This window comes from Lampris incognitus, chromosome 7 (genome assembly GCF_029633865.1).
Source record: "Lampris incognitus isolate fLamInc1 chromosome 7, fLamInc1.hap2, whole genome shotgun sequence".
Taxonomy (NCBI): Eukaryota; Metazoa; Chordata; class Actinopteri; order Lampriformes; family Lampridae; genus Lampris; species Lampris incognitus.
In genome coordinates this window covers 47,594,727-47,620,623 of record NC_079217.1, presented here as the reverse complement: position 1 = coordinate 47,620,623, position 25,897 = coordinate 47,594,727, and the positions used below count along the sequence as shown (strand labels likewise).

General features: G+C 44.8%; 1 long non-coding RNA gene across 1 annotated transcript; it reads right to left on the bottom strand.

The window, feature by feature from the left end:
- Positions 1 to 17,835: 17,835 nt before the first annotated feature.
- On the bottom strand, positions 17,836 to 25,741 carry LOC130115977 (uncharacterized). The gene is made up of 3 exons (XR_008810530.1): positions 25,486 to 25,741; positions 24,813 to 24,901; positions 17,836 to 18,026 (listed from the first exon to the last, which is right to left on the bottom strand). It is a non-coding gene; the product is annotated as an uncharacterized LOC130115977 (long non-coding RNA).
- Between the last annotated feature and the right edge of the window lie 156 nt (positions 25,742 to 25,897).

Here is a 25,897-nt window from a genome sequence, read left to right as displayed (position 1 = left end):
CAAAGTAATGGGGAGTGCAGTAGAGAGGTGAAGAAGAGTGTGCAAGCAGGGTGGAGCGGGTGGAGAAGTGTGTCAGGAGTGATTTGCGACAGAAGGGTACCAGCAAGAGTTAAAGGGAAGGTTTACAAGATGGTTGTGAGACCAGCTATGTTATATGGTTTGGAGACAGTGGCACTGACGAAAAGACAGGCGGCGGAGCTGGAGGTGGCAGAGTTGAAGATGCTAAGATTTTCACTGGGAGTAACGAAGAAGGACAGCATTAGGAACGACTATATTAGAGGGACTGCTCAGGTTGGACAGTTTGGAGACAAAGCAAGAGAGGCAAGATTGAGATGGCTTGGACATGTGCGGAGGAGAGATGCTGGTTATATTGGGAGAAGGATGCTGAATATGGAGCTGCCAGGGAAGAGGAGAAGAGGAAGGCCAAAGAGGAGGTTTATGGATGTGGTGACGGAAGACATGCAGGTGGCTGGTGTGACAGAGTAAGACGCAGAAGACAGGAAGAAATGGAAACGGATGATCCGCTGTGGCGACCCCTAACGGGAGCAGCCGAAAGTAGTAGTAGTAGATGGTAGGCTCTTCAAGCAGGTGTTGAGATCGTGTGTTTTGTCCGTGGCAATCTTTCCTGCTTTACTCACTGCCTACTGCTTGTACAGCAGTTGGAGACCAGAGCACCACTGTTCATAGAGCTTAGACATCAGTGTTGTCACCTTCCACAGCTTGCTCTGGTTAGCCTCAGAGAGCCCTCCATACCAGGCCAGGAAACAGAAAGTTAGGAGACTCCCAATAAGGCAGATGTAAAAGCTGCAGAGAATGGGAGGGGAAATACTTAGACACGTCAATCTCCATAGCAGGTAGGTTATCTGCTGGCAGCTCAAGACAATACTTATTGTGTCGTCTTTGAGATCCCCAGTTGAATATATATATTGAATATATAAATTGAGATACAGAAGCATCTGAGACAATAAATCTTAATTTTTCTTTTAATGGAAACCATGCTTACTAGTGTGATCATATTAAGACTTGGAAAAAATTGTACAGAATCATGAATTCTTAAAAGCCCCTAACCCCCTTCACATTCCCATCACATCTGTATGTATTCTCATGTGTGACTGCAGATGTCCTCTTTGAGAAAACCCTTTACCACAGACTGGGCAACTTAAGGTTTATCTCCCGTATGTACTCTCATGTGTGACCGCATGTTTCCTCTTTCAGAAAACCCTTTACCACAGACTGAGCAACTGAAGGGTTTGTCTCCTGTATGTATTCTCATGTGTGACTGCATATGTCCTCTTTGAGAAAATCCTTTACCACAGACTGGGCAACTGAAAGGTTTATCGCCTGTATCTATTATCATGTGTCTCTGCATGTTTCCTTTTTCAGAAAATCCTTTACCACACACTGAGCAACTGAAGGGTTTGTCTCCTGTATGTATTTTCATGTGTCTCTGCATACGTCCTCTTTGAGAAAACCCTTTACCGCAGACTGAGCAACTGAAGGGTTTCTCTGCCGTATGTACTCTCATGTGTGTCTGCATATGTCCTCTTTGGGAAAACCCTTTACCACAGACTGGGCAACTGAAAGGTTTATCTCCCGTATGTAGTATCATGTGTCTCTGCATACTTCCTCTTTCAGCAAACCCTTTACCACACACTGAGCAACTGTAGGGTTTCTCTCCTGTATGTGTTCTCATATGTGACTGCCTCTGTCCTCTTTGCGAAAACCCTTTACCACAAACTGAGCAACTGAAGGGTTTCTCTCCCGTATGTACTCTCATGTGTGACTGCATCTGTCCTCTTTGCGAAAACCCTTTACCACAGACTGGGCAACTGAAAGGTTTATCTCCCGTATGTACTATCATGTGTCTCTGCATACTTCCTCTTTCAGAAAACCCTTTACCACACACTGAGCAACTGAAGGGTTTCTCTCCTGTATGTATTCTCATGTGTGACTGCATATTTCCTCTTTGAGAAAATCCTTTACCACAGACTGAGCAACTGAAAGGTTTATCTGCTGTATGTATTATCATGTGTCTCTGCATACTTCCTATTTCAGAAAACCCTTTACCACAGACTGAGCAACTGAAAGGTTTCTCCCCTGTATGTATTCTCATGTGTGTTTGCATAATATGTTTATGAGAAAACTCTTTACCGCAGACTGGGCAACCGAAGGGTTTCTCTCCTGTATGCATTCTCATATGTTTCTTCATATGTCCTCTTTTAGAAAACGCTTTACCACAGAATGAGCAACTGAAAGGTTTCTCTCCTGTATGCATTATCATATGTTTCTTCATATATCCTCTTTTAGAAAACCCTTTACCACAGACTGAGCAACTGAAGGGTTTATTCTCAGCAGATCGCCGATTACTGATTTCATTGTTCTCTGTTGTGTCCAAACCTGAGTGAGGTTCTCTAGTCTTGTTCCCATCATCATCATTGTCTCCAGTCTCACTTTCACAACAGTCTGAAGAGAGATATCCATCACTAGTTGGTTCTAAATCACCATCTTGATTGAGGTTACTGGCTGGTTCTATTGGTCCAAAGTCCTCTCCATCACTTTCTGGTTTCTTCTGCTCAGTTGAAGTGCTGGCTGGAGGCTCTGACTCCCTTTTCTCTTCAGTTTGGCTTTGATGAAGCTGACAGGATTGAGCTTTCTCTTCATCATTTTCTCTCCTCACAGGGACATGAGGAAATGACAGCTCGGTAATGTCAACCTTCTCCTCCAGTCCTTCAAGCTGCTCTTCCTCCTGACTGCTCCAGAGTTCCTCCTCTTCCTCTTTAATGTGTGGGGGCTCTGGGTCCCCCTGGTCCAGACTGGGGCTCCACTCCTGCTTCACAGAGGGAATCTTTTCTTCAGAAACAAAGAACTGCTGGAGGTCTAGAGGGGAGAGATATATGAACATTAGGGAAACTATGACTGCACACCTTTAAATAAAATCATGGGCAATAAAATATTAAGTGATATCCTTTAGAGCAGTCACTTTAACATAATCTCATTTTTTTTGCAGATCCCCCCCTCCCTTTTTCTCCCTAATTATACTTGGCCAATTACCCCACTCTTCTGAGCCATCCCGGTCGCTGCTCTACCCCCTCTTCTGATCTGGGGAGGGCTGCAGACTACCACATGCCTCCTCTGATACATATGGAGTCGCTAGCCACTTCTTTTCACCTGACAGTGAGGAGTTTTGCCAGGGGGACATAGCACGAGGGAGGCTCACACTATTCCCCCCAGTTCCCCCTCCCCCACCGAGCAGGTGCCCTGAACGACCAGAGGAGGCGCTACTGCAGAGACCAGGACACATACCCACATGTGGCATTCCTACCCACAGACACGGCCAATTGTGTCCGTAGGGACGCCCAACCAAGCTGGAGGTAACATGGGGATTCGCTACGGCGATCCCCGTATTCGTAGGTAATGGAATAGACTGCTACACTACCCAGATGTGACAAAATCCTTTATGATATTTGGAAAAGAAATGTAGGCGAGTTTGAAATTATATACACGTATCAAGGCTAAATACCTGGTCTATCCCCTGGCCAGTAGTGAGTTGTTGAATATTTTTTTCCATTTGTAATATGGGCATCAGAGCACAAGCAGGGTATGTGTCCAGGTGCGGTACCAACCTTGGCCCGAGACCAGGCTTCGGATCTACCACTAGCTATGCCTTGCAATAAGCTAGTCAGCTAGCTAGCTAATTACCTCAGCGATTCAAATCCTCGTCTCACTGAATTTCTCATTTTTTTTCTACGGCAAGTTACGAGCGGTACCGAGCCCCACCCCCGCGAACACCAAGCCACACCCAAACGACCGCCCAGGAAGACAGTAGCCAACAGCTTTGAATTAAAAAAAAAACACACCTATTTTCGGTTATGATTCAAACTCCCAATGTTAAAAAATGTGTTCAGAAAGGGCAGGTCAGTCTCTCTTTAAATGCTTGGGGTCAACTGTCCAAAGTAACGGGGGGTGCGGGTGAGAAGTGAAGAAGAGAGTGCAGGCAGGGTGGAGTGGGTGGAGAAGAGTCTCAGGAGTGATTTGCGACAGAAGGGTACCAGCAAGAGTTAAAGGGAAGGTTTACAAGATGGTTGTGAGACCGGCTATGTTATATGGTTTGGAGACAGTGGCACTGACGAAAAGACAGGAGGTAGAGATGGAGGTGGCAAAGTTGAAGATGCTAAGATTTTCACTTGGAGTGACGAAGAAGGACAGGATTAGGGATGATATTAGAGGGACTGCTCAAGTTGGAAGGCTTGGAGACAAAGCAAGAGGAGCAAAATTGAGATGGCTTGGTCATGTGTGGAGGAGAGATGCTGGGTATATTGGGAGAAGGATGCTGAATATGGAGCTGCCAGGAAACAGGAAATGAGGAAGGCCAAAGAGGAGGTTTATGGAATGTTGATGCTAGATCCAAAGCGGTGTAGGCATGGAAGTAGCCGTGATTGGCTGTTGCGTCAGCAAATAGACAGCACGGAACCTCGAAGCACACTGACTTGAAACAAACGATGAAACATTTAGTTAGCTACCTTACAAATGACCTTAACATTGCCAGATCATACTGTAATGATAGCTAACGTTAAACGCTTCTAACAATGGACATTCAAAAAGAGTTTAAACCCTAACCAACAACCAATCACGTCTACTTCCATGTTGGATCTAGCATCGACCTTTATGGATGTGGTGAGGGAAGATATGCAGGTGGCTGGTGTGACAGAGGAAGATGTAAAACACAGGAAGAAATGGAAACGAATGATCCCTTGTGGCGACCCCTAACGGGAGCAGCCGACAGCGTTAGTAATTTATTTTCACTCAGATTTTTGTGGATGCCTAATGAGACACACCAGTTTGATAAAATATATGTAGTATTTTTACTATTTAAATCCAATTTTCAGGGGCTTTCAGTAAAATATTTCAAAATTTCATGCAATGATAGAAGAGGAGATTAAGAGTTGGCAACCACAAACACTATAAACTAAGCGACTAGGCAGCCATACCAACATGTACGTTGGCTCTGCTGAATGGCGGAAGCTAAGCAGGTATGGGCTTGGCTAGTACTACGATGGGAGATCTCCCGGGAGAACTGAGTTGCTGCTGGAAGTAGTGTTGGTGAGCCAGTAGGGAGCAGTCTTCCCTACGGTCCTAAATAAAATAAATAAATAAATAGACCAACAAAAAAATCCCAATGCCCCAGTGTAGTGACAGGAACACGTTGCTGTAGGAGTTGCCATCCTTTGGATGAGACGTTCTGGCAGCAGAACACTTGGAGGATACTGTGGATAGCAATGACGCTAGCTCATCCACCACATGTCCTAACTCAGCAGCAGAGGATACCGGAGCGGACAGCGACCGTGGCGCTTGTGCTAGCACCTCCACCACTATTGAGAATGCAAACGACCACCGACAGTTTTTCGAGGAAAGTGGAAGTCACGAAAGTGATGGGGAGCGTGAGTTTGACTTATTTGATCCTGCACAGTGGCCAGACAGAATGCATGATGATGACATCAGAACGGACATAGTCAGAAATAAACCACTGCAGGTGACCGATTTTGATTTTCCTAAAACGGATGGCCGTCGTTTCACACCAGCTAATTACACCAGGACAGTCGGTACCCTAAAAGTACCTCGGCCATGGTTAGTCTACTCAAAGTCTTCCAATGCCGTCTTCTATTTCGCTTGTAAGTTGTTTGGAACTGACAAAGGGATCTTCACTACTGGTTTTTCAAACTGGGTCAAGTTATCGACGAGACTGACTCAACACGAGAATTATCGTTCTCATCTTGAGACTTTTTCAAAGTGGAAAACTTTGGAATTCGCTTTGGCTACTGGTACAACGATTGACAGCCACCAGCAAGCAGAGCTTCTCAGTGAGAGACAACAGTGGCATGAAGTGCTTAGCAGAATTTTGGATTGCATCATGTTTCTTGCATTACAAAACCTTGCATTTAGAGGACGTGTCGATCGCCTTTACCAAGAAAACGGCAATTTTCTTAAGCTTGTGGAATTTTTGGCCAAATATGATGCGCCATTAACATGACATCTCAATCACTCCAAGACTACCCACTACCTCAGCGAAAACATTCAAAATGAGTTCATTGGACTCCTAGCTGAGGCAGTGTTGGAAAAAATCATGCAGAAGGTCAAAACAGCTGGATATTACAGCATCATGATGGACTGCACACCAGATGTGTCGCACAAAGAACAGCTCTCTCTCGTTTTGCGATATGTTACAGACCAGAAGGTAGAGGTGCATGAGAGCTGTTTTGAATTCATTGCTGTGAAAAGCACAATGGGCAAAGCACTTGCAGATACACTGCTGGAAAGGCTGGTTAAATATGGCATTAATATTGATGATTACAGGGGACAATGTTTCAATAACGGGGCCAACATGAGGGGTGTGCACAGGAGAGTACAAGCAAGGGTGAAGCAGGTTAACAAGCGGGCTTTCTTTGTGCCCTGTTGCCCTCACAACTTGAATCTGGCCATTGAACATGCAGCCGAGTCCTCGAACGAGGCCAAGAATTTTTTGGAGTGCTAAATCGGCTATACAAATTATTCAGAAAATCAACGAAACGTTGGAGGATTCTTGAAAAACATGTACGCATCACACTGTAACCTCTCTCAGAGACCAGATGGAGTGCTCGCGCTGATGCGACAAGAACGGTAATTGAGCAGCTACCCCAGGTCATAGATGCACTCATAGCCGTCAGTGAAGAAAGCACCTGTGATTCCGAGACCACCCCTAAAGTCACAAGTCTCGTACAGGCAATTGAAACATTTGACTTTTGGGTCAGCTAAGTTGTTTGGCACAAAGTGCTGAATACAGTCAATCAGGCCAGTGTCGTCCTGCAGTCACGACATTTGAGCATCGGTGATGCAGTAAGAGTTGTCACAGCTGTAAATGAAGAGATGGAACAATGTCGACTGAGCGGTTTCCAAGATGCTGTTGAAAAAGCAAAAGAACTTGCAGAGAATATTGACGTTCCACCGGCTTTCCCTGAACGTACACGACACTGAAAACGACTTCCCGGTGAAATGTCAGTCGATGAGCCTTTGACAGGTGAGGAAAAGTTAAGAATGAGCTTTATCAACTGCTTCATCGACACAGTGATAACTGAGACAGAAGAGCGTTTTTCATATTTGAGTCAGTGCAATCGTCTTTTCCACGTTTTGGAGGACAGTAAAAATGTTAACCTGATTGACAACCACAGAGAGGCCTGTGAAGAACTCACGGAGTTTGTGGGGGGGATTGATGGTGGTGAACTAGACAGTGAATTTGGATTTTTGTCCCGTCTGCTCCCAGCTGATGTAAAAAAAACCTCTGAAGTGCTGGATTTTTTAGTTGAGAGAGACATGAAAATGGCATTTCCGAACACTACTGCCGCTTGCCAGGTGTTTCTTACAATTCCACTCTCAGTCACAAGTGCAGGGCACTCTTTCAGCAAATTGAAATTGATCAAGACATATTTGAGATCAACGATGTCCCAAGAAAGACTGTCTGCGTTGGCTGTGTTGTCCATCGAGAACCGTGTGGCAAGACAGGTGGATTACAATGACACAATTGCAACATTTGCAGCGGTCAAGACACGACGTGTAAAGTTTTAAGGTAAGATAATGAGGAGGACTTTACAATAGCCCGCTGTGGCATGGTTGCTTGTAATTGTGTCCTGTGGTTGATATTATTTTGAATTGGCTGTTTCTTCTGGTAGCCTGTGCTCACCCCACACACAGCTGTGTGGTGTATGCGTGTGTGTGTAGGCCTAGGCTTTATGGGTGTTGGTGGTTGTCACGGTCGTGCATGTCTGTGGTTTTGTTTTGTTTTTTTGGGGGGGGGGGGGCGCGGTGAGCAATGGTTGCTCCCCGGCCCAGAATAGCATAGAACCGGCCCTGCATCCATACATTAACTTAACCGCTTATCCTGGTCTCATTGTCACAGGGATGCTGGAGGCTATTCCAGTAGTCATTGGGCGGCAGGCGGGGAGACATCCTGGACAGGCCGCCAGGCCATCACAGGGCCGACAAACACACACACACACACACACACACACACACACACACACACACACACACACACACACACACACATTCATTCTTAGGGACAATTTAGTATGGCCAATTCACCTGACTTACATGTCTTTGGACTGTGGGTGGTAACCGGACCCCCGGAGGAAACCCACGCAGACGCGGGAAGAACAAGCAAACTCCACACAGAGGACGACCCGGGATGACCCACCAAGGTTGGACTACCCTGGGGCTCGGACCCAGGACCTTCTTGCTGTGAGGCGAACGCGCTAACCACTGCGCCACCATGCCACCTGGCTGGATACATTGGAAAGGGGAAAAAAAAGGGGGGGGGTAGTAGCAGGTTCGATCCTCAGCTCCTGCGGAGAGCATGTCAAAGTGTCCTTGAGCAAGACACTGAACCCCTAACTGCTTCTTGTGAGCAGAGGTTGGTGCCTCGCATGGCAGCCTCCACCACCAGTGTATAAATGAATGGGTGAATGTGAGGCATACACTGTGATGCGCTTTGAGTGGTCAGTAGACTGGAAAAGCACTATATAAATGCAGTCTATTAACCATTTATCATTTAAGCAACAAGTTCGAAGGGGCCAGGTCAGTCAAAAACACTCGCTAGAACATGTGGCGAACACGCACGCATGCAATCACACACACACAACTGCAATTGTCCTCCCAGATGAACAAAATGGTCAATATTATAACTAGTCTGGTACCCGTTACAAAAACAAATAGGGATAACGTGAGGGCAATTCATATGTGATGTTTGCTTACTTTTAATCTTTCACCATGACCTTGCATTGCTTAGATGGATGCTTGAAGTCCATGTGTAGTAGAACAAATGTGGTGTTATAAAGTAGGGTGACCAGACGTCCCCGATTTCCGGAGACAGTCCCCGTTGTGGATGTCCTGTCCCCGGCTAAAGTTGTCCCCGATTTCAGCATTTTATGTATGGTATACGTCTTGATGCGCGCAGAGTAGAACACAGAACAACGGTGTGTTAATGTTTCGATATTAATAATAACAAAGAAACAACGTAGTCTCTCGCCCTTCGCCTACTGTTTGGAGGCGAAGCAAGCTACGCGAGACCAGATAGATAGACGTCGTCTCTACTAAGCTCTATGAGCGAGACCGGCAGCTGGCGGTCGCACTGCTGCCGATGCACTGCTGTTGCTAGGCTACTATGAAGCCCAAGCGAGCAGAGAGCGCGCGGAAATCAAAAGAAGAGCTCTCGTCATTAGTGCCATGGCTTCTATATTGTCACTGATCCAAGGCTTGAGGATTTTCGGGGACCTGGTCCTGGCTGGATTTACTGCGTTATACACTAAGTACGTGTGTGAAGAACTTTATTTTGTGTGGGACTGTGAGTTGGGCTAACCGTTAGCATACATGAACCATGACATCCCTCAGCTAACAGTTAACGTTAGTGCCAACATCCCTCATCCCCTCACCCTCGACATCCCTCAGCTAGTCAGTGTAGCACAAACAGTGTAACATAAGCTAGGAGTGGCCACACACTGGCACACAGTAAGAAAAGTTACATTGGAAATAGCGACTCAGAAGTACACTAACGTTACCGTAACGTTACCATTCGAGTAGAAAGACTGAAGAGCTTTTGTGAGTTTGTTGGCCAGGAGTACCACAACATATTAGGGCACAGCAATGTCCGCTGGCTGTCTATGCTCCCTGCACTAGAAAGAGTGCTGAAAATGTAGGCACCACTGAAATCCTTTTTTCTCTCTGAAGAGAAATGCCCTGTTGTCCTGCGAAGGATGTTTGAAGATCCACTGACTGAGCTGTGGCTGGCCTTTGCTCGTGGAAACCTGACCCTGTTCAGTGACACAATCAAGATGCTTGAAGGCCAGGGCCGCTGTGCTGTGGAGTCTGCTGCAATTCTGAGAAACCTAGAGGCAAAACGGACTGCACAACATGACGACAACTTCATCCCAGTTCTGGTCAGAGGAATCCTAAGGGAGCTTGAAGAAAATGGAGCAATGACGAGAGACACCTTTCTAACCACATCCCGGTCATTCTTCACCACCGCTGTCAACTACATATAGGCTTGGGGAAAGCACGCAGACTCTCTCTCAGACTTAAACTGTCTACTTTTAAAAAAGACACCTCAGCTTGAGGAGATTGAGAAGGCAGCCACAAGACTGAAAGAAAAGTGCCCCAGTGTCCACATCGATGAGGATACACTATTTGACGAGGTCTCTGCTCTGCATGAATTCTTGAAAGGGGGGGCACTTGAAGACTGGAGAAAAGATGAGACACCTCTCTTTCAGAGATGGAGCACAGTGTTCTCTCACTTTAAAGCAAACAAAATCCCACACACTAACCTGGCCAGATGTGTATCTGTTGTCCTGTGCCTACCTGGGAGTAATGCACCAGTAGAGAGGGTGTTCTCCCTCATGAATGACATTTGGACAGACAGCAGAAATAGATTCACCGTTGAGACCATCAAGGCCATGCTAATAGTGAAGAACAACATCAACCTCCCTTGTCAGGAGATCATGGAGATGCTAGCCAGCAACGAAGCCATCCTGAAGAAGATACATTCTTCAGAGAAATATGCACATTAGGTAAGGAGAGAGAGAGAGAGAGAGAGAGAGAGAGAGAGAGAGAGAGAGAGAGAGAGAGAGAGAGAGAGGCAGAAGGAGAAACGTGACCTGATCCTTAATGCATTTCTATACAAAAGCTGTGAATATGTTCCTCTGATGAGTGGATTTTATCAGTGCTAGTTATAGCATGTGGGCTATTTTTATTTTAATACAGTTGCATTATGTTGTTGTTTAGTCTTTCTGATGCTGTTGCATGGTTAAATTAGTTAATGGTACATTTCAAATCCCTATTCTCTCAGTTTTGTGCTCATGTTCTCTTCTACTCTTGTCCATTCCAGACTACCAGGACCAATGACTGGCTCTCCTGACAAGATAAGTGGAAGAGCAAACAGAAAAGAATATTGTGTATTCTATGTATGTGTATAATACATGACGATATTGTGTGTTTTTTGTAAAGGGGCACTGTCATGCTATACTATCTTAAGGCTATTTGGATTGAATGTTTAAATTATATGAGTAGGCTTTGTAAACATTGCCAATGTAACCCTGTCCTAGAAAATGTTCATTTTCCCATGCCGAAACCAGTCCAGATGATGTAATCTGGACTGGTTTTCTCAATGACTACAATGATGAGTAGAGATTACATTGAGGGTCCATAACTCAAAAACCTCAAACCCGATTTTCATGATTATTTTTTTAAATATGAAACATAACATTATAACGTTAGATTAAAATGCAGAAAACATACATACATGACGGAGTGTTCTTGTTTAAATGTGTATACATTGGTAAAAATAAATGAAACTGTAATTGTCCCAGTTTTTTTATTTCATCATGATAACATTTGATTTTTTTAACCTCAAAACTGGAAATGTCCCCGGATTTGATTTGAGAAATCTGGTCACCTTATTATAAAGTGTCTTCTCCCGGTGCACAAAAAAGGGCCTATTGTTAATTGTTGACTGGATTGGAGACTTACTGAGTGTAGCAAGTCTGTATGCAGTAAATTGAAGAAGTGGCCTTGGTGGATGAGAGCTGGAAGACATGAGATAAGGAGGGGAAGAACAGACATCTGTCCTATAAGAGAGACTGTACTGTATTGATCGGCGCGCATTCAGGCACGTGGGCTTGGATGCGCCTGTTCATCAACATATCTTAAAATGGTGTTACTCTAAGAGATTTTTGTCTCGTTCCTCATTTCTGTCAGCGTGGAATTCAATAATTGCCACGACAGTTAGCCTACAAAATTAGTGGTCTGGTGTCTTGATGCATGCTCAATAATCCAGGTAAGAAAATCAAAGAAGGTTGAATCAGTTTATCTGATTCAACAGGTTCAGCGGTCTGGTGGTTTTGCTCACGGTGGCCTGGGATGGAGTCAAATTCCCGGCCTGAATTATTGTTTCAGCCCGCCCCGCTAACAAAGAACAATTTAGAAAACATTGTACTAACTAAATGATCTTGGTGAAATTAACTTAAAGAATAGTTTAGCCAGTTTATTCGTACAAACCTGATTTGTATATCCGTACTTCAGGCTTATAAATGGCGTCCAGTAGTTTCTTCTGACGAGAATTTTCCTCCTTTAGACGTAAGATTTCAGCCTCATAATCTGCGATCCTTCTTTCAAACTTTAAACGTATTTCAGTGATGGGCTGATCCATCATTGATCTCAGCGGTTAAACAAACACATCTTCAGACGACGACAAATTCCATCTCACGAAGTCCCGATTTTGTTGACGTTCTTGTTCTTCCTCCTCCTCCTCCTCCTCCTCCTTCCTACTCTTCTTCTTCACAGATGGTCTTCTTCTGCCTCTTCTTTAGTTTATTAGCGGCTGGCAAATAACGATTTGGCGCATTGCCACCACCAGCTGGACTGGAGAGTGGATCAGAATGTCTACTTCAAAAAAAACGTGTCTTCTCAGTTAAACTAAGCACAAAAGGCAAAGAAATTTGTGTTTGGTACATTATTTATTTGTTGTAACAATGCTTCTTTGCAATACATCTTATACCGTTGGAAAGCCTGTTTATTTCCCTTTTAAATGGTGCCACATTTGTAAGGAACATGCATTTGTGGGATGAGCAGCAGAGCTGAGTGTGTGGGTTACACACATGACAAGTTTGCCAAATCTTCTCTGCCAATGCCAAACAGCTTACTTTGCTGTTGACTCTTGTTTTGAGCTTGTGGTACCCCAGGTGCTGACAATCAGGTGCCTGACATAACATTTATTGCCAAGAAGCATTGTTACAACAAAGAAATAATATACCAAACACAAATTCCCTTACTTTTTGTGCTAAGTTTAATTATTTTACAGATTTCTGGGAGGGACTAAAGGCCTCAGCAGTGGCTGCACACCTTCTTCAGAAACTCTTACAGCACCCTGCAATGTCCTTGCTGCATCTACAATACTGTCAGTTCTCTCAGATTTTCTTTCTACTCCAGCAGTACAGTCAATTGCGTTTGCCAAAAAGGCCATTTGGTCCTTACAAAAGCAAAACTCAGCATGCTTTTTGACGAACTTGTTCGCCTTAGCATCTTGTCTCACATCATGCTCATTGTTTCTCTCCATTCATTTAGCAGCTTCATCATACAACAACCCCTTTTTTGCGCTAATCTTATTCACTTTCTCTTCCTTAATTGCCTTTTTACACTGTGCTGACCCTGTATAATTATTTCCATTTCAGTGCAGGCACTTTTCTTGCGCTTTCTCCACTTCACAATTTTCCCACATTGCAGTTGTTCTTCTCACATCTCCCACACCTTCTGACTCCCATTACATACTGCAGCAACATGTCCATTTTCTTGACAACAAAAACATCTGAGAGGAGCTCTCTCATAAGGCCTAACCCTGTAACTAATATAATTAAGTTATACTCTTTCCAGCAATTCCTTTCAAAGACCAAACACACAGAATTACTGCCTTCCTTCTTCCTTTCTTGGACTCTAGTTATTTACTTCTATTCCAACACACACCTGCAACATTAAGAAATGACTCAGCTTCTGCTGACAGTGACACACCACTTATCACTCCCTTCTTCTTTGCTCTTCATCTGAGTGACAAGTAAGTTACACAGAGACTTCTAAATATCGCGATCTTAGGGGCTCCATCTCTCTAATGCTTTGAGATACAATCAACGATAACTATCCCACTTCTAGTTATCCTGATCGATCATACATGTCTAAGTTTTTTCCCTACAAACTTTCCATCCCAAGATAAATAGGGAGGATTGTGTCAGGAACGGCATCCGGCCTAAAAACCTTTGCCAAATCAAATATATGGATCAAAAATCAAGGAGCAGGTTGAGGAGAGCCTGGAGAGGTGGAGGTATGCAACGACGAGAAGAGAACTTAAATTTAGTTGGGGAGCAAGACGGAATTCATATGCATGAACCAGAGGGAGGACAGTGGAACGGTGAGGATGCAGGAGTAGAGGTGACGAAGATGGAGGAGTTGAAATACTTGGGGTAAACTGTTTAAAGTAACAGGGACTGTGGAAGAGAGGTGAAGAAGTGAGTTCAGGCAGGGTGTAGTGGGTGGGGAAGAATGTCAGGAGTGATTTGCGACAGAAGGGTGCCAGCAAGAGTTAAAGGGAATGTTTTCAAGATGGTAGTGAGACCCAGTTATGTTGTATGGATTGAAGATTGTTGCACTGACAAAAAGACAGGAGGCAGAACAGGAGAAGGCAGAATTGAAGATGCTAAGATTTTCGTTGGTGGTGACAAAGATAAACAGGATTGAGAATGAGTATGTTAGAGGGACAGTTTAGGATGGTTGGTTTGGAGATAATACAATACAATACAAAAAACTTCATTAACCCCACAAGGGGCAATTTGTTTGGGGAAGCTTGTGAACACAAAACACAATAACATGCGAACAATCAAATAACACAAACAATAAATAATACCCCAGGGAGATAAATGTGAAATACAATCTATAACATCTATGAAATTACACAATAAGAAACACAATAAGATAAACTTGATAAAGACAATAAAACAATCTGTTAAAAAAACACTATGGAGCGTTTAATAATCATGTTGCAACAGGTATGAATGATTTAGAATAACGGGTGGTTTTACAAGCAGGAAAAACATAATGACGCCCTGATGGCAACAGAGAAAATTCACTAGCTAGAACATGTCCAGAAGACGCCAAAACCATCAAAAAGACATGTTTGTTAGGGTGAGTTCTCCTGTCTGTGCCCTTGACCGAGGCATGGCAAGACAAACTGGAGTTGGTCCCCGGATGCTGCACGTTGGCTGCCCACTGCTCCTAGCTACACAGCTAGGATGGGTTAAAAATGCAGAGCATAATTTCCCAATGGGGATCAATAAAGTGTTTCAAAATGTTAAATTTTTTTTAAAAAAGATATTAAATAAAAAGAAAAACGTGCTTCTTTCTGTGCGATTTGTTGGTTGCAAAAGAATTCAGATCTCTTTGTTTTGACCAGATTTTAACAATGCTGTATCGGAGGAGGCATGCAGTAGTCTGCAGCGCTCCCTGGATCGGCAAAGAGAGTGGAGCAGAGATCGGGACGGCTCGGAAAATGTGGTAATTGGCAAAGTACAATTGGGAGAAAAAAGCCACAAAAAAAAAGAAAAAAAGAAAAGGATCGGGTCCCCCAGCACAAACAGAGCAATATAGTGTATGCTGGTAAGTGCCAGGGGGATTGCCGTGACTTGTACATCCGGGAAACCAAACAGACGTTGGCCGAGAGGATGGCTCAACACAGAAGCGCTAACACGTCAGACCAGGACTCCACAGTCTACACCCATCTACAGGCCAGTGGCCACTCTTTCAAGGGTGAAGATGTGCACATCCTTGATAGGGAGGGACGATGGTTTGAATGGGGAGTCAAAGAGGCCATCTATGTGAAGAGGGAACGACCATCCCTGATCCGGGGAGGGGGAGGGGGGCTAATCTTACAATGCCGTGATTGCAAACATTCCCCAATCCTCTGTGAATAGTACACATGGCCATTGTAACTAGTTAATGGTCACGGCAATTTGCATATGAAGCTGATCGTTGTTTTGGGTCGTTATGACACTGTATTGTTTATAAGGGTGGGATACCTGCAGTCAGTTGAGACTGAAGAGGTCACTTAGATGAGTGATGAACGTATCTGTCACTAAACGTGTCCATATGAACTGATTCAACTTTCTTTGATTTTCTTAACTGGATTATTGAACATGCATAATGACGTTTGAAAAAGGTATACCAATAAAAAATTAGAAATTTGTTCAAAAACGAATGCTAGCTTAAAAAAAATCCAGCTATATTTCACACCGAAGGTGCACAAACAAACCAGACGCACATCTACCTTCTTCCCTGTTTAAGTAGAAACTCTAGGATAAGACAACATAAGATAAGATGTCTTTATTTATCCACAAGGGAAATTCGTTTTGTTCAGGTCAGAGTGTACAGCAACACACACACACAACTTAGATAAACATACATACAAGATCAGGTATCAGCTAGAAGTTGGGTTTAAAAACAAAGCTAGGATAAGAACAAGACAGTCTTGGGCGGGGTGGGTGTGGTTGACAGTGAAGGTGGAGGTTTAGAGCAATAGGTCCAGGTATTCTGGGGCAAGAGAAAGGTAGCTGGGGGTGGGGGCAGAGTATCTGTGCTTATTTAGTCGTGGTATGGCAGGAGGGATGAAGCCGTCTCTCCCTCTATCATTCTTGAAGTTGGGATCATGATATGTCCTGCCACAGGGTAGGCTCTTCAAGCAGGTGTTGAGATCGTCTGTTTTGTCCCTGGCAATCTTTCCTGCTTTACTCACTGCCCACTGCTTGTACAGCAGTTGGAGACCTGAGCACCACTGTTCATAGAGCTTAGACCTCAGTGTTGTCACCTTCCACAGCTTGCTCTGGTTGGCCTCAGAGAGCCCTCCATACCAGGCCAGGAAACAGAAAGTAAGGAGACTCCCAATAAGGCAGATGTAAAAGCTGCAGAGGATGGCAGGGGAAATACCCAGACACGTCAGTCTCCGTAGCAGGTAGGTTATCTGCTGGCAGCTCAAGACAATACTGATTGTGTCGTCATTGAAGGACAGCCTACGGTCGATGGAGGTCCCCAGTTGGATATATATGCATATTGAATATATATATAGAGATACAGATGCATCTGAGACAATACATCTTAATTTTTCTTTTAATGGAAACCATGCCTACTAGTGTGATCATATTCAGATTTTGAAAATTTTTTACAGAATCATAAATGCTTAAAAGCCCCTAACCCCCTTCACATTCTCGTCACATCTGTATGTATTTTGATGTGTCTCTGCATACGTCCTCTTTGAGAAAACCCTTTACCGCAGACTGGGCAACTGAAGGGTTTCTCTCCCGTATGTATTATCATGTGTGACTGCATATGTCCTCTTTGCGAAAACCCTTTACCACAGACTGAGCAACTGAAAGGTTTATCTCCAGTATGTACTATCATGTGTCTCTGCATATGTCCTCTTTGCGAAAACCCTTTACCACAGACTGGGCAACTGAAAGGTTTACCTCCCGTATGTACTATCATGTGTCTCTGCATACTTCCTCTTTCAGAAAACCCTTTACCACAGACTGAGCAACTGAAAGGTTTCTCCCCTGTATGTATTCTCATGTGTGTTTGCATAATGTGTTTATAAGAAAACTCTTTACCGCAGACTGGGCAACTGAAGGGTTTCTCTCCTGTATGCATTCTCATATGTTTCTTCATATGTCCTCTTTTAGAAAACGCTTTACCACAGAATGAGCAACTGAAAGGTTTCTCTCCTGTATGTGTTGTCATGTGTGACTGCATAACATGTTTATGAGAAAACTCTTTACCACAGACTGAGCAACTGAAAGGTTTCTCTCCTGTATGCATTATCATATGTTTCTTCATATATCGTCTTTTAGAAAACGCTTTACCACAGACTGAGCAACTGAAGGGTTTATTCTCAGCAGATTGCTCATTACTGATTTCATTGTTCTCTGTTGTGTCCAAACCTGAGTGAGGTTCTCTAGTCTTGTTCCCATCATCATCATTGTCTTCAGTCTCACTTTCACAACAGTCTGAAGAGAGATATCCATCACTAGTTGGTTCTAAATCACCATCTTGATCGAGGTTACTGGCTGGTTCTATTGGTCCAAAGTCCTCTCCATCCCTTTCTGGTTTCATCTGCTCAGTTGAGGTGCTGGCTGGAGGCTCTGACTCCCTTTTCTCTTCAGTTTGGCTTTGATGAAGCTGACAGGATTGAGCTTTCTCTTCATCATTTTCTCTCCTCACAGGGACATGAGGAAATGACAGCTCGGTAATGTCAACCTTCTCCTCCAGTCCTTCAAGCTGCTCTTTCTCCTGACTGCTCCAGAGTTCCTCCTCTTCCTCTTTAATGTGTGGGGGCTCTGGCTCCCCCTGGTCCAGACTGGGGCTCCACTCCTGCTTCACAGAGGGAATCTTATCTTCAGAAACAAAGAACAGCTGGAGGTCTAGAGGGGAGAGATATAGAAACATTAGGGAAACTATGACTGCACACCTTTAAATAAAATCATGGGCAACGCAATATTAAGTGATATCCTTTAGAGCAGTCACTTTAACATAATCTCATTTTTTTTGCAGACCCCCCCCCTTTTCTGCCTAATTATACTTGGCCAATTACCCCACTCTTCTGAGCCATCACGGTCACTGCTCTACCCCCTCTTCTGAACTGGGGAGGGCTGCAGACTACCACATGCCTCCTCTGATACATATGGAGTCACCAGCCACTTCTTTTCACCTGACAGTGAGGAGTTTTGACAGGGGGATATAGCGCGAGGGAGGCTCACACTATTCCCCCCAGTTCCCCCTCCCCCACCGAGCAGGTGCCGCGAACGACCAGAGGAGGCGCTACTGCAGCGACCAGGACACATACCCACATCCAGCATTCCTACCCACAGACACGGCCAATTGTGTCCGTAGGGACGCCCGACCAAGCTGGAGGTAACACGGGGATTTGATACGGCAATCCCCGTATTCGTAGGTAATGCAATAGACTGCTACACTACCCAGATGTGACAAAATCCTTTATGATATTCGGAAAAGAAATGTAGGCGAGTTTGAATTTATATACACATATCAAGGCTAAATACCTGGTCTATCCCCTGGCCAGTAGTGAGTTGTTGAATATGTTTTTCCATTTGTAATATGGGCATCAGAGCACAAGCAGGGTATGTGTCCAGGTACGGTACCAACATTGGCCCGAGACCAGGCTTCGGATCTACCGCTAGCTATGCCTTGCAATAAGCTAGTCAGCTAGCTAGCTAATTACCTCAGCGATTCAAATCCTCGCGCCACTGAATTTCTCATTTTTTTTCTACGGCAAGTGACGAGCAGTACCGAGCCCCACCCACGCGAACACCAAGCCACACCCAAACGACCACCCAGGAAGACAGTAGCCAATAGCTTTGAATAAAAAAAAAACACACCTATTTTCGGTTATGATTCAAACTCCCAATGTTAAAAAATGTGTTCAGAAAGGGCACGTCAGTCTCTCTTTAAATGCTTGGGGTCAACTGTCCAAAGTAACGGGGAGTGCAGGAGAGAAGTGAAGAAGAGAGTGCAGGCAGGGTGGAGTGGGTGGAGAAGAGTCTCAGGAGTGATTTGCGACATAAGGGTACCAGTAAGAGTTAAAGGGAAGGTTTACAAGATGGTTGTGAGACCAGCTATGTTATATGGTTTGGAGACAGTGGCACTGACGAAAAGACAGGAGGTGGAGCTGGAGGTGGCAGAGTTGAAGATGCTAAGATTTTCACTGGGAGTGACGAAGAAGGACAGGATTAGGGACGATATTAGAGGGACCACTCAAGTTGGAAGGTTTGGAGACAAAGCAAGAGGAGCAAAATTGAGATGGTTTGGACATCTGTGGAGGAGAGATGCTGGGTATATTAGGAGAAGGATGCTGAATATGGAGCTGCCAGGAAAAAGGAAAAGAGGAAGGCCAAAGAGGAGGTTTATGGATGGTTGATGCTAGATCCAAAGCGGTGTAGGCATGTAGGCATGGAAGTAGCCGTAATTGGCTGTTGCGTTGGCAAATAGACAGCACGGAACCTCGAAGCACACTGACTTGAAACATTTAGTTAGCTACCTTACAAGTGACCTTAACATTGCCAGATCATACTGTAATGATAATGGAAATTCAAAGAGTTTAAACCCTAACCCGAACCAACAACCAATCACGTCTACCTCCATGTTGGATCTAGCATCAACCTTTATGGATGTGGTGAGGGAATATATGCAGGTGGCAGGTGTGACAGAGGAAGATGTAAAACACAGGAAAAAATGGAAATGAATGATCCCTTGTGGCGACCCCTAACGGGAGAAGCCGACAGTGGTATTAATTTATTTTCACTCAGAGTTTTGTGGGCAAACCATTTTGATAAAATATATGTAGTATTTTTACTATTTAAATCCAATTTAAATAGTAAAATCAGTAAAATATTTCAAAATTTCATGCAATGATAGAAGAGGAGATTAAGAGTTGGCAACCACAAACACTATAAACTAAGCGACTAGGCAGCCATACCAACATGTACGCTGGCTCTGCCGAATGGCGGAAGCTAAGCAGGTATGGGCTTGGCTAGTACTACGATGGGAGATCACCCGGGAGAACTGAGTTGCTGCTGGAAGTAGTGTTGGTGAGCCAGTAGGGAGCAGTCTTCCCTAGGGTCCTAATAAAATAAATAAATAAATAAATAAAGAGACCAACAAAAAATCCCAATGCCCCAGTGTAGTGACAGGGACACGTTGCTGTAGGAGTCGCCATCCTTTGGATGAGATGCTAAAACCAAGGTCCTGACTCACTGTGGTCAATAAAGATCCCATGGCACTTATCACAGAGCAGAGTAGGGGGGTCCTCTGGTGTATAAATGTAATCCATTATTCTGAAAAGCCATGAATCAGTCATCACCAATGGAAACACGATCATCATGTAGCCTAGACGTGGCGTTATCTCTATTGTCACGCGAGTGCTGACAGTGAAAATCCATTCCTGATTTTATTATTTGCACTATACACCGTTCTCACGTTGCAGCGCTTTACTTTGATATAGTTTAAAAACTATTTTTATGGGCGTCCGGGTAGCTTGGTGGTCTATTCCGTTGCCTACCAATACGGGGATTGGCGGTTTGAGTCCCCGTGTTGCCTCCGGCTTGGTCGGGCGTCTCTGCATACGCAGTTGGCCGTGTCTTGTGGGTGGGATGCCGGATGTGCTGTGTCCTGGTTGCTGCACTAGCGCCTCCTCTGGTCGGTCTGGACGCTTGTTTGGGGGTGGAGGGGCGGGGGGGGGGGGATAGCGTGATCCTCCCGCTACATCCCCCTAGTGAAATTCCTCACTGTCATATGAAAAGAAGCAGGCTGGCGACGCCAAATGTATCGGAGGAAGCATGTGGTAGTCTGCAGCCCTCCCCAGATTGGCAGAGGGGGAGAAGTAGCGACTGGGACGGTTTGAAAGAGTGGGATAATTGTCCAGATAAATCCATCCAGGGCCGGTTTTGCGGGGGTAGCAACGGGAGCAACTGCACTGGGCCCAGGTCTGGAGGGGGGCCCAGAAAAAAGAAAAAAAAAACCTTTCTGTGCTGATTCTGCTGTAAGTGCAGTGATTGTTAATTGTGTGTCTCAGCAGTGCAAAGATGCCCTGTATGTTGCTCTTCCTGGCAGTTTCCCTATTGGCTGATAACGATTTATTTTCAAAAATGTATCAAAAGTTGTGTCGTCATCCCCCTCCCCCATGAGTTAGTATAGCCTATGGTAAAGACGTGAAATTCGCTTCTACTAACCAAAAAAAATGTCTGGAAACAAATCTGGTTGTAAGAAGAGAAAATTACAGAAACGTAAGGTAGAAAATACAAAAAAGAGGCAGAAAACGCAAAGAAGGTATACGGTGCTTGGCTTAACATTCGGGCAGCAGAACACTTGGAGGATACTGTGGATAGCAATGAAGCTAACACATCCACCACATGTGCTAACTAAGCAGCAGAGGATACCGGAGCGGACAGCGACCGTGGCACTTGTGCTGGCACCTCCACCGCTATCGAGAATGCAAAAGACCACCGAGAATCCGTCGAGGAAGAGGGAAGTCACGAAAGTGATGGGGAGCGTGAGTTTGACTTATTTGATCCTGCACAGTGGCCAGGCAGAATGCATGATGATGACATCAGAACGGACATAGTCAGAAATAAACCACTGCAGCTGACCGATTTCACTACTGGTTTTTCAAACTGGGTCAAGTTATTGACGAGACTGACTAAACACGAGAATTATCGTTCTCATCTTGAGAATTTTTCAAAGTGGAAAACTTTGGAATTCGCTTTGGCTACTGGTACAACGCTTGACAGCCACCAGCAAGCAGAGCTTCTCAGTGAGAGACAACAGTGGCATGAAGTGCTCAGCAGAATTTTGGATTGCATCATGTTTCTTGCATTACAAAACTTTGCATTTAGAGGACGTGTCGATCGCCTTTACCAAGAAAACGGCAATTTTCTTAAGCTTGTGGAATTTTTGGCCAAATATGATGCGCCATTAACACGACATCTCAATCATTCCAAGACTACCCACTACCTCAGCGAAAACATTCAAAATGAGTTCATTGGACTCCTAGCTGAGGCAGTGTTGGAAAAAATCGTGCAGAAGGTCAAAACAGCATCATGATGGACTGCACACCAGATGTGTCGCACAAAGAAAAGCTCTCTCTCGTTTTGCGATATGTTACAGACCAGAAGGTAGAGGTGCATGAGAGCTTTTTTGAATTCATTGCTGTGAAAAGCACAACGGGCGAAGCACTTGCAGACACACTGCTGGAAAGGCTGGCTAAATATGGCATTAACACTGATGATTGTAGGGGCCAATGTCTCGATAACGGGGCCAACATGAAGGGTGTGCACAGGGGAGTACAAGCAAGGGTGAAGCAGGTTAACAAGCGGGCTTTCTTTGTGCCCTGTTGCCCTCACAACTTGAATCTGGCCATTGAACATGCAGCCGAGTCCTTGAACGAGGCCAAGAATTTTTTGGAGTGCTAAATCGGCTATACAAAGTATTCAGAAAATCAACGAAATGTTGGAGGATTCTTGAAAAGCATGTACGCATCACACTGAAACCTCTCTCAGAGACCAGGTGGAGTGCTCGCGCTGATGCGACAAGAACAGTAATTGAGCAGCTACCTCAAGTCATAGATGCACTCATAGCCGTCAGTGAAGATAGCACCTGTGATTCCGAGACCACCTCTAAAGTCACAAGTCTCGTACAGGCAATTGAAACATTTGACTTTTGGGTCAGCTAAGTTGTTTGGCACAAAGTGCTGAATACAGTCAATCAGGCCAGTGTTGTCCTGCAGTCACGACATTTGAGCATCGGTGATGCAGTAAGAGTTGTTACAGCTGTAAAAGAAGAGATGGAACAATGTCGACTGAATGGTTTCCAAGATGCTGTTGAAAAAGCAAAAGAACTTGCAGAGAATATTGACATTCCACCGGCTTTCCCTGAACGTACGCGACGCCGAAAACGACTTCCCAGTGAAATGTCAGTTGATGAGCCCTTGACAGGGGAGGAAAAGTTTAGAGTGAGCTTCATCAACTGCTTCATCGACACAGTGATAACTGAGACAGAAGAGCGTTTTTCATATTTGAGTCAGTGCAATTGTCTTTTCCACGTTTTGGAGGACATTAAAAATGTTAACCTGATTGGCAACCACAGAGAGGCCTGTGAAGAGCTCGCGGAGTTTGTGGGGGGGATTGATGGTGGAGAACTGGACAGTAAATTTGGATTTTTGTCACGTCTGCTCCCAGCTGATGTAAAAAAAACCTCTGAAGTGCTGAATTTTTTAGTTGAGAGAGACATGAAAATGGCATTTCCGAACACTACTGCCGCTTGCCAGGTGTTTCTTACAATTCCATTCTCCGTCGCAAGTGCAGAGTGCTCTTCCAGCAAATTGAAATTGATCAAGACATATTTGACATCAGCGATGTCCCAAGAAAGACTGTCTGCGTTGTCCATCGAGAACCGTGTGGCAAGACAGGTGGATTACAATGACACAATTGCAACATTTGCAGCGGTCAAGACACGACGCGTAAAGTTTTAAGGTAAGATAATGAGGAGGACTTTACAATAGCCCGCTGTGGCATGGTTGCTTGTAATTGTGTCCTGTGGTTGATATTATTTTGAATTGGCTGTTTCTTCTGGTAGCCTGTGCTCACCCCACACACAGCTGTGTGGTGCGTGCGTAGGCCTAGGCTTTATGGGTGTTGGTGGTTGTCACGGTCGTGCATGTCTGTGGTTTTGGTTTTTTTTGGGGGGGGGGCGGTGAGTGATGGTTGCTCCCCGGCCCAGAATAGCATAGGACTGGCCCTGCATCCATACATTAACTTAACCGCTTATCCTGGTCTCATGGTCACGGGGATGCTGGAGCCTATTCCAGCAGTCATAGGGCGGCAGGCGGGGAGACATCCTGGACAGGCCGCCAGGCCATCACACACACACACACACACACACACACACACACAAACACACACACACACACACACACACACACACACACATTCATTCTTAGGGACAATTTAGTACGGCCAATTCACCTGACTTACATGTCTTTGGACTGTGGGTGGAAACCGGACCCCCGGAGGAAACCCACGCAGACGCGGGAAGAACAAGCAAACTCCACACAGAGGACGACCCGGGATGACCCACCAAGGTTGGACTACCCTGGGGCTCGGACCCAGGACCTTCTTGCTGTGAGGCGACAGCGTGAACCACTGTGCCACCATGCCACCTGGCTGGATACAATTGGGAAGAAAAAAAAAGGGGGGGTAGTAGCAGGTTCGAGCCTCAGCTCCTGCGGAGAGCGTGTCAAAGTGTCCTTGAGCAAGACACTGAACCCCTAACTGCTTCTGATGAGCAGAGGTTGGTGCCTTGCATGGCAGCCTCCACCACCAGCGTTTGAATCAATGGGTGAATGTGAGGCATACACTGTAATGCGCTTTGAGTGGTCAGTAGACTGGAAAAGCACTATATAAATGCAGTCTATTAACCATTTATCATTTAAGCAACACGTTCACTAGTAAGGGGCCAGGTCAGTCAAAAACACTCGCCAGAACACGCATGCGAACACGCACGCATACAATCACACACACACAACTGCAATTGTCCTCCCAGATGAACATAATGGTCAATATTATAACTAGTCTGGTACCCGTTACAAAAACAAATAGGGTTAGTGTGAGGGCAATTCATATGTTATGTTTGCTTACTTTTAATCTTTCCCCATGACCTTGCATTGCTTAGATGGATGCTTGAAGTCCATGTGTAGTAGAGCAAAGGTAGTCTTATAACGTGTCTTCTGCCGGTGCACAAAAAAGGGCCTATTGTTAATTGTTGACTGGATGGGAGACTTACTGAGTGTAGCAAGTCTGTATGCAGTAAATTGAAGAAGTGGCCTTGGTGGATGAGAGCTGGAAGACATGAGATAAGGAGGGGAAGAACAGACATCTGTCCTATAAGAGAGACTGTACTGTATTGATCGGCGCGCATTCAGGCACGTGGGCTTGGATGCGCCTGTATATCAACATATCTTAAAATGGTGTTACTCTAAGAGATTTTTGTCTCGTTCCTCATTTCTGTCAGCGTGGAATTCAATAATTGCCACGACAGTTAGCCTACAAAATTAGTGGTCTGGTGTCTTGATGCATGCTTAATAATCCAGGTAAGAAAATCAAAGAAGGTTGAATCAGTTTATCTGATTCAACAGGTTCAGCGGTCTGGTGGTTTTGCTCACGGTGGCCTGGGATGGAGTCAAATTCCCGGCCTGAATTATTGTTTCAGCCCGCCCCGCTAACAAAGATCAATTTAGAAAACACTGTGCTAACTAAATGATCCTGGTGAAATGAACTTAAAGAACAGTTTGGCCAGTTTATTGGTACAAACCTGATTTGTATATCCGTACTTCAGGCTTATAAATGGCGTCCAGTAGTTTCTTCTGACGAGAATTTTCCTCCTTTAGACGTAAGATTTCAGCCTCATAATCTGCGATCCTTCTTTCAAACTTCAAACGTATTTCAGTGATGGGCTGATCCATCATTGATCTCAGCGGTTAAACAAAAACATCTTCAGACGACGACAAATTCCATCTCCCGAACTCCCGATTTTGTTGACGTTCTTGTTCTTCCTCCTCCTTCCTACTCTTCTTCTGCCTCTTCTGCAAAGATGGTCTTCTTCTGCTTCTTCTTTAGTTTATTAGTGGCTGGCAAATAACGATTTGGCGCATTGCCGCCACCAGCTGGAATGGAGAGTGGATCAGAATGTCTACTTCAAAACAAAAACGTGTCTTCTCAGTTAA